Source organism: Fistularia commersonii, chromosome 11 (genome assembly GCF_037954325.1).
Source record: "Fistularia commersonii isolate RoL2024-O1a breed Wild chromosome 11, RoL_Fcom_v1.0, whole genome shotgun sequence".
NCBI lineage: Eukaryota > Metazoa > Chordata > Actinopteri > Syngnathiformes > Fistulariidae > Fistularia > Fistularia commersonii.
The window spans coordinates 12,380,770-12,389,097 of NC_141294.1; positions in this window are offsets into that span (position 1 = coordinate 12,380,770).

Genomic DNA, 8,328 nt, shown 5'->3' on the forward strand with positions numbered 1-8,328 from the left:
AGTCAACTTCAAGGGAAGATTCAGGGGACAACCAAGGACATCCTTAGGACTTGTAAACCCATACAGGGATCCAGAGCCAGTGTTCGTACAGTACCCAGAAGATCCAAAAGGGTAGTGTCAGCCGGTGGTATCAGGGCTAGAACAAAAACCTACAATCACAATGAAAGTCAATGATCAACAATTGAAGGTAAGGGCAGATAAGGGAGACGCTTTCACCTGTGTTTGGCCTGAAGATGCTATACATCTGTCTATGTACAATTGGGTTTGAGGGATTGAAATAGCTGACTCTAGTCACTGAACCACTTGATCTCTGCTGTAAAAATTGGATGACTACAATATCTGCATTGGTATTGCAGCACACACCCATAACACTTTTGGGATGAGATGCTTTTAGATTGCACTATACAATGATGTACTCCCTGGATGGTTGTCTGGCGCCAAATGATATTGTCAGTCACAGTGGTCAACGATTTTAAACCTCACACATGACACAATAACTAATTTATTAGACAATTTGATTCATTAGTGTAACAGACTATAAAAGACAGCTTTGACAGGACAGCCTGAAAAGAATTTGAAATGCATTTGTAATACTCATATTGCACTAATAGGGTATTTGGAGAACTGTGAGAATGAGAATTGTTGTCATTGGGACAATTTCCCCAATGACAACAACATTTTCTGAAGTATTTCAAGAAGGTTACCTTAACATACAGTATCTGGCGGAGTGGTTGACACATTAACTGAAGCAAGTTTAACTGCACTAGCTATGAAAATAAATGCTAATGACTATCTGACCAGAGAGTGCAACATTGAGAAGAGAGTGCCATACATAACTTTGATGGTGGCTGAAGAATATGAACAGAAGCACATAGGAACAAAGATGGCAGAATAAGAGGAGACTATTTTTGCACAAAGGTGAACCTTGCCGTCTGGAAAAGCAAGGATCTGCGATTGAAAATTATGATCTCTGCACAAGGACTAGAAGAGCAACAAACTGTACAGCTGACTCAAGAGTCCATTTTCAGTGCAAATTTGGATATGAATCACATGAGAGAATATTCTGGAACAAGTTCCAGAATGTTAATGGTTACAACATAGTACTGACATTGGACGAGCGAAGTCAGACCATTGGTGGTTCTCTGAACATTTAATTTCGACTGGGAGCCATACCTCCATGGAAGAATCTGTATCCACTGAAAGAGTAAGCAATTCGACTGATTGAGTAATAAACCGAATGACTTTTAAAAGCAGATCTCTTGAGGATGTCAGAATTCTCAAAGCAACACTCCTCTGTCACCAGTGAGGAATCCAGATGACTCTTATCATCTCATAAATGATTTAAGGGCAGTAAATGAGATGGTGTTTGATTTTCCAGCAGATGTACCAGATCCACATATTTTATAAGGCCAAATTCCTCCCAGTAATCCTAGAAGCTATGTTGTCAGGGGCTTTATGCCTCTGGAGGGGCCACCCAAGGCAAACAGTTCCCAGGCTGAGGGACCAGACTAAGTGTGGCTGAGAAGACCACTCATGATTACTAAAAAAATTTGGACCAAGTTTTTTCCCCACCACTGGAGCCAGGCCGAGGGGTGGGGCTTGATGGCGAGTGCCTGGTGGCCCGGCCTGCACACATGGGGCCTGAAGGGATGAGATGCGTCCCTCTTCCCCTGGGCTCATCACCCATAGGAAGGACCAGGGGGTCCTGGTCCAGTGTGAGCTGGGTAGTAGACAGAGCAGGAGACCGTGATGGTCTGACCCTTGGCTACAGAAGCTGGCTCCAAGGACATGGACTGTCACCTCTCTGGTGGGGAAGGAACCCGAGCTAGTGCACGAGGCTGAGAGATTCTGATTTGATATAGTCGGAGTCACCTTGACACACAGCATAGGGTCGGGAACCAGGCCTCTTGAAAGAAGATGGACTCTCTTACTCTGGAGTTGCCCCTGGTGAGAGGGACCAGGCAGGTCTGGGCATATTGATTGCCCCCGGCCTTGGCGCCTCCATGTTGGGTTTCAACACAGTGGATGAGAGGGTAGCCTCCCTCCGCCTTCATGTGGGGGAATGGGTTCTGACTGTTGTTTGTGGCTATGGACCCAACAGCACTTAAGTTTACTCACCCTTCTTGGGGTTCCTAGAGGGGCTGCTAGAGGGCGCTCTTACTGGGGACTCCCTCATTCTACTGGGAGACTTTCTACTGGGTGATTTGTTACTTCTGCGGACTTCTGAGCTTGTTACAGATTGTCCATCACAAAAACCATGCTCAGGCACAAATGTGGCCATTCATGCACTAGGCACAAACGCAGTTTAGGCCACAGTTCTTTGATCGATCTTGTGGTCGTGTTGTCTGACCTGGACACTTGGGTGAAGAGAGGGGTGGAGCTGTCAACTGACCACCACCTGGTGGTGAGCTTGCTCCAATAGTGCGAGAGGATACCGGTCAACCTGGCACCCAAATATAATGTGAGGGTCTGCTGGGAACGTTTGGCCCCCTGGTCTGGTCCCCTGTCAGAAGGGGAGAACTACAACCATGTCCAGAGGGGACATTGAGTGAATAGGCCATGTTCCGTGCTTCCACGTTGAAGTGGTAGACTGTAGCTGCGGCCGTAAGGTTGTTAGTGCCTGTCAGGGTACCAACCCTTTATTGACCCTGGAACCTGCTGGTGGACCCCAGAGGTGAGCGATGCCGTCAAACTGATGAAGCTGTCTTATCAGGCCTTTCTGACCTGTGGAGCTCCAGAGGCCGCTGACAGGTAAAGGCAGACCAAGCGACATACGGCTTTGGTGATCGCTGAGGCAAAAACTGGAGTGTGGTAGGAGTTCCGGGAGACCAGGGAGAACGACTTCCAGTGGGCTTCGAGGAGATTCTGGTCCACCATTCAGCGGCTTAGGAGGGGGAGGGAGTGCTCCGTCAACACTGAGTATAGTAGGAGCGGGGCACTGCTGACCTCAACTTGAGATGTTGTAGAGTGAACGTTTCAAAGACCTCCTCTATCTTGTCAAAATGCCTTCCAATGAGGAAGCTGAGCCGAAGGACTCAGGAGCGGACACACCTTTTTCTGGTGCTGAAGTTGCTGAAGCAGTCAAAAAGCTGGATGAGGTCTGCCCTGAGTTCCTTAAGGCTCTAGATGTTGTAGGGCTGTCCTGGCCTCTGCAGCATTGCATGGATGTCGGCGACAGTGCTGCTGGACTGGCAGACCTGGGTAGTGATTTTTTTAAAAAGGGGGTTCAGAGGGTGTGCTCCAACTATAGGGGGATCACAGTCTTAGCCACCCTTATAAGGTCTACTCAGTGGTGCTGAAGAGGAGGTTCCTCTGGGTTGTTGAACCTCGGATCCAGGAGGCGCACTTCATAGTTGAAGTGTACCTATTCTGAAAATTACAGGCCTCTATCATCTTTTTAAGTGGGAGAACTTGCAAAATTGGTGGCTGACTAAATACTTTTTTGTCCCACTGTAAATTCTCTCCTTTTATATTCAGTAATCTGATCTGGCAGAATTGGTTGAGGGATTCTTCTCTTTCGGAGTCAAGTTATGGCAAAGGGCAGGACAGATCCTGATCTGTCCTGCCCTGACAGTCGAAGAACAGCTTGGCCGATCATTTACGAAAAGACTGAAGAGCAGTGAACCTAGCACTGACCCCTGTGGTACCCTGAGATTCTTATTCTGTAGAGTTGATTTTGTGTTCTGTATCCTAACAACACTGTCCTCTTCTAGATATGCATGATTCAATCCAGGTAGACTACATCTTGAATGGACAAGGTAACCTGAAAGAGATCAGTGACTGCAAAGTAGTTGTAGGTGAGAGTGTAGCCAGACAGCATAGGATGGTGGTTTGTAGGATGACTCGTGACAAGGAAGATGAAGAGGACTAAAGCAGAGCAGAGGACAAAGTGGTGGAAGCTGAAAAGGGAGGAGTGTTTGATGGCTTTCAGGGAGGAGTTGAGAAAGGGTCTGGGTGAGCGTCCAGATGATTGGACAACAGCTAGTGTTATCAGGGAGATAGGTAGAAAAGTACTTGGTGTGTCATCTGGAAGGAAAGTAGATAAGGAGACTTGGTGGTGGAATGAGGAAGTGCAGGACTATATACACAGAGAAAGCGGTTAGCAAAGAAGAAGTGGGATACTGAGGACTGAAGAGAACCAACAGGAGTACAGGGAGATGCGTCGAAAGGTAAAGAGAGAGAGCAAAGGCAAAAAAAAAAAAAAAAAAAAAAAAAAAAGGGCATACGATGACGTGTATGCTCGGTTGGACAGTAAGAATGATCTATACAGGTTGGCGAAACAGAGAGATAATGATGGAAAGGTTGACAGGTGATTAAGGATAGAGAGGGAAATGTATTGATAGATGCTAGAAGAGAGATGTGAAGATGGAAAGAGTACTTTGAAGAGCTGATGAATGTGGAAAATGAAGGAGAGGCAAGGGTAGAATAGGTGACTATTGTAGACCAAAGTAGTAAAAGAGAGGAAGGCATTGAAGATGATGAAGAGTGGAAAAGCTGTTGGTCTGATGATATACCTGTGGACGTGTCGGGGAGAGGCAGATTTTCTGACTAGATTAATCAGCAGGATCTTAAAGAGTGAGAAGATGCCTGAAGAATGGAGACAAAGTGTGATGAAGAATAAAGGTGTGCAGAATTGTGGCAACTATAGAAGGTGATGAGCCATACAATGAAGTTATGGGAAAGAGTAGTGGAAACCAGACTGAGAGCAGAAGTCATCATTTGTGAACAGCAGTATGGCTTCATGCCTAGGAAGAGTACTACAGATGCAGTATTTGCATTGAGAATGCTAATAGAAAAGTACAGAGAAGGCCAGAGGGAGCTGCATTGTGTTTTCATAGACCTAGAAAAAGCATATGACAGGGTGCCAAGAGAGGAGCTCTGGTATTGTATGAGGAAGTCTGGAGTGGTAGAGAAGTATATTAAACTGGTGCAGGACATGTAGCTGTGAGACAGTGGTACGGTGTGCTGTTGGTGTAAAAGAGAAGTTCAAGGAGGGACTCCATCAGGGCTCAGCTCTGAGCCCCTTCTTGTTCGCAATGGTGATGGACAGGCTGACAGATGAGGCTAGACAGGAATCCCCATGGACCATGATGTTTGCGGATGACATCGTGATCTGTAGTGAGAGCAGACAACAGGTAGAGGAAAATCTAGAGAGGTGGAGGTATGCTCTGGGAAGGAGAGGAATGAATGTTAGTTGCACCAAGACAGAATATACGTTTGTGAATGAGAGGAACTCAGGTGGAGTGGTGATGCTACAGGGAGTGGAGATCAAGAGGATTTCAGGTACTTGGGGTCAACAGTCCAGAGCAACGGAGAGTGTGGAAAAGAGGTGAAGAGATGGGTCCAAGCAGGTTGGAATGGGTGGAGAAAAGTGTTAGGGGTACTATGTGATAGAAGACTGCCAGAATAAAAGGAAAGGTGTCCAAGACAGTTCAGACTTCACTGGGCATGTTGGTGTAGGCAATAGAGGTAATGAAAAAGAGATGGGCAGGTTTGGTATACAGGATAGGAACGCAGAGGGACAGATGGTGGTAAACTTTGCAAAAGGGAAATGGCTGTAGTGAATCCTTTTTTTTTTATTCAAGAAAGGACAGTAGCATAGGGTAACGTATAAGAGCGGAGGTAGGAGCATTACAGATCACAATAGATGCAGCATTTGCTTTGAGAATGCTAATAAAGAAGTACAGAGAAGGTCAGAGGTGGAGGTAGAACTTCATCAGGGATCAGCTCTGGGCCCCCTCTTGTTTGCAGTGTTGATGGACAGGCTGACAGATGAGGTTAGACAGGATTCTCCATGGACCACAAAGTTTACAGGTGACATTGTGATCTGTATTGAAGGTTAGTCGCAGCAAGACAAAGTATATGTTTGTGAATGAGAGGAACTTGGTATTTCAAAGTGACCCCAAGTATTTCAAATACTTGGGGTCAACATTCCAGAGCAGCGGAGAGTGTGGAAAAGAGGTGAAGAGACGGGTTCAAGCAGGTTGGAATGGGTGGAGAAAAGTGTGAGGGGTTCTATGCGATCGAAGACTATCAGCCAGAATGAAAGGAAAGGTGTACAAGACAGCGGTGAGACCAGCGATGCTGTATGGCCTAGAAACTGTTAGTGACCAAAAGACAGGAGGCAGAACTAGAGGTTGCAGAGATGAAGATGTTGAGATTCTCTTTGGGAGTAACCAGGAATGAGTCAGAGGAACAGCACATGTTAGATGTTTTGGAGAGAAGGTCAGAGAAGCCAGACTGAGATGGTTTGGTCATGTGCAGAGGAGGGATAGTGAATGTATTGGTAGACGGATGCTTGAATTGGAGCTGCCAGGCAAGAGGTCTCCAGGAAGACCAAAGAGAAGATTTATGGACGTAGTGAGGGAGGATATGAAGGTAGTTGGTGTGAAAGAGGAGGATACGGAGAAAGTTGATTCGCTGTGGCAACGCCTGAAGGGAAAAGCCAAAAGAAGTCTATAAAATCATTTATCAAACTCAATATCAAATCACTCCAACTGTAATTCCCTCATTTCTCTGTGTATTAAAGTATCTCCTGTCAGCTTTTTAATATTTGACCAGATCTGTTTAGTGTTTCCTTTTGCAGTACTAATTATGTTGATAAAAAAATTGCCTTTGCAGATTGAAGTTCCTTTATTACTTTGTTTCTTAGAAGTAAATTTCTGTCTGTCATTGACCCTTTTTGTTTTAAGTGATATTTTAAGGGCATGATCTCATTTTTTTCATTAATGTCTATATGGCGTCATTTAACCATGACAGATTATTCTTTTTTGATGGTTTTATTTTAACTTTTCTTGTAAATGCAGACAGTGTCTTGGATAACAGTCATGAAAATATTACAGCTGTCATTAACATGATTATGGGAGATACAATGGTTCCAATTGATATTGTTTAGCGCCTGTGTCAAACTTGGAATCTCCCTTTTTGGTACTCTCATCGGCTCTGATTTTTGTCAGCAAGAAAGAAGTCTCTCTCCACTTTCGTCGTCTACGAAGGACTAAACCAAGTCACGATCAGAAAAAAAAAAAAAGTATCCTTTACCTCATAACTTCAGCCAAATCTGCTCAAAGAACCAGTCTTCTCCAAATTTGACCTCTAATGCCTACCCTCTCATTTGGATCCACCAAGGAGATGAACAGAAGACAGCCTTTCAGACCTGCATTGGACATTTCAAATATTTAGTCATGCCTTTTGAGCTTTGCAACACCCCAGCTGTGTTTCACGCCCTGCTTAACTATGAACTCTGACTTCCTGAACCTCTTGTTCATCTGGATGATGTTCTTATTTGTTCCAAGAACCTAGCGGGCCATCAGAAACATGCCCGCCTTATCCTCAACTCTTAGACTCATCTCTATATCAAATCCAAAAAGTGAGTTCCACACGTAATCTGTTTCATTCCTCAGTTGCATTCTAGAGGGCGGACCACTTTATATGGATCTAAGATCCATATAAAGTCCTTGATTGGCCAGTCCTGCAAACAGCTCTAGAGGTTCCCTAGGGTTTGCAAACTTCTGTTTCCTAAGGAGTTACAATGAGACTGCTCTTACCTCAACAAAGGCCGCACCACTGTGACTGTTGATTCAGTGTTGACCAAGGCCGTACATGGAACACCTATGCAGATGGGAAGGCCAATATGGAAGTCCTTTGTACCACTACCAAGTCCCACCCTCTGTCCCCGCAGTCATATGGGACACGGCTGTGCTGGCAGTATGCTACCAATTGGTAGTGCACGGGACCTTGTGGGTTCATGCAGCATCCCGCGTGCTGTGACCCCCTCCCCGTTTCTTGCAGCCTTAGCAGGGCAGTTCCTTTTCAGGTGTCCGACCCAACCACAGCCCCAGCAGAGTCGTGCCTGGCCTTCTGGCTGCTGGACTACTTCCTGAGTTCGCTGGCGATGCGTCACAGCCACTGTGAGGCCCTTGATCATTTCAGCCACCTTATCCACCCTGGTGGTCACTAGACCATCTTATCACACTCCTCAGCTGCTCTGACCAGGGGAGTAGCACCCTGTAGTGCAGTGCCCAGCACAATTTCTCTCCAGCTCATATTCCAGGGCTTCCATCAAGGTGGGTTTGCTGGGTGTGAACGTACAAATCAGGAGGGGAAAGTGCTCTGATAAACTGGTCCCGTGCCATTCGATTTGCATGTTTTTGGGCATGTGCGCATATGCCCACCGTGTCATCCCCTCAACATCATTTGCCAGGGCCCTCAGTAACTCCCCTCGTGTCTCTGACGTCTGCGTAGCTCCGATCTCCCAAGAGCGCCACAATTAGCTCTTTCACTCGGGTCCAAAAGAAGCAGACAAGACCAAGCATCATCCGTCAGACA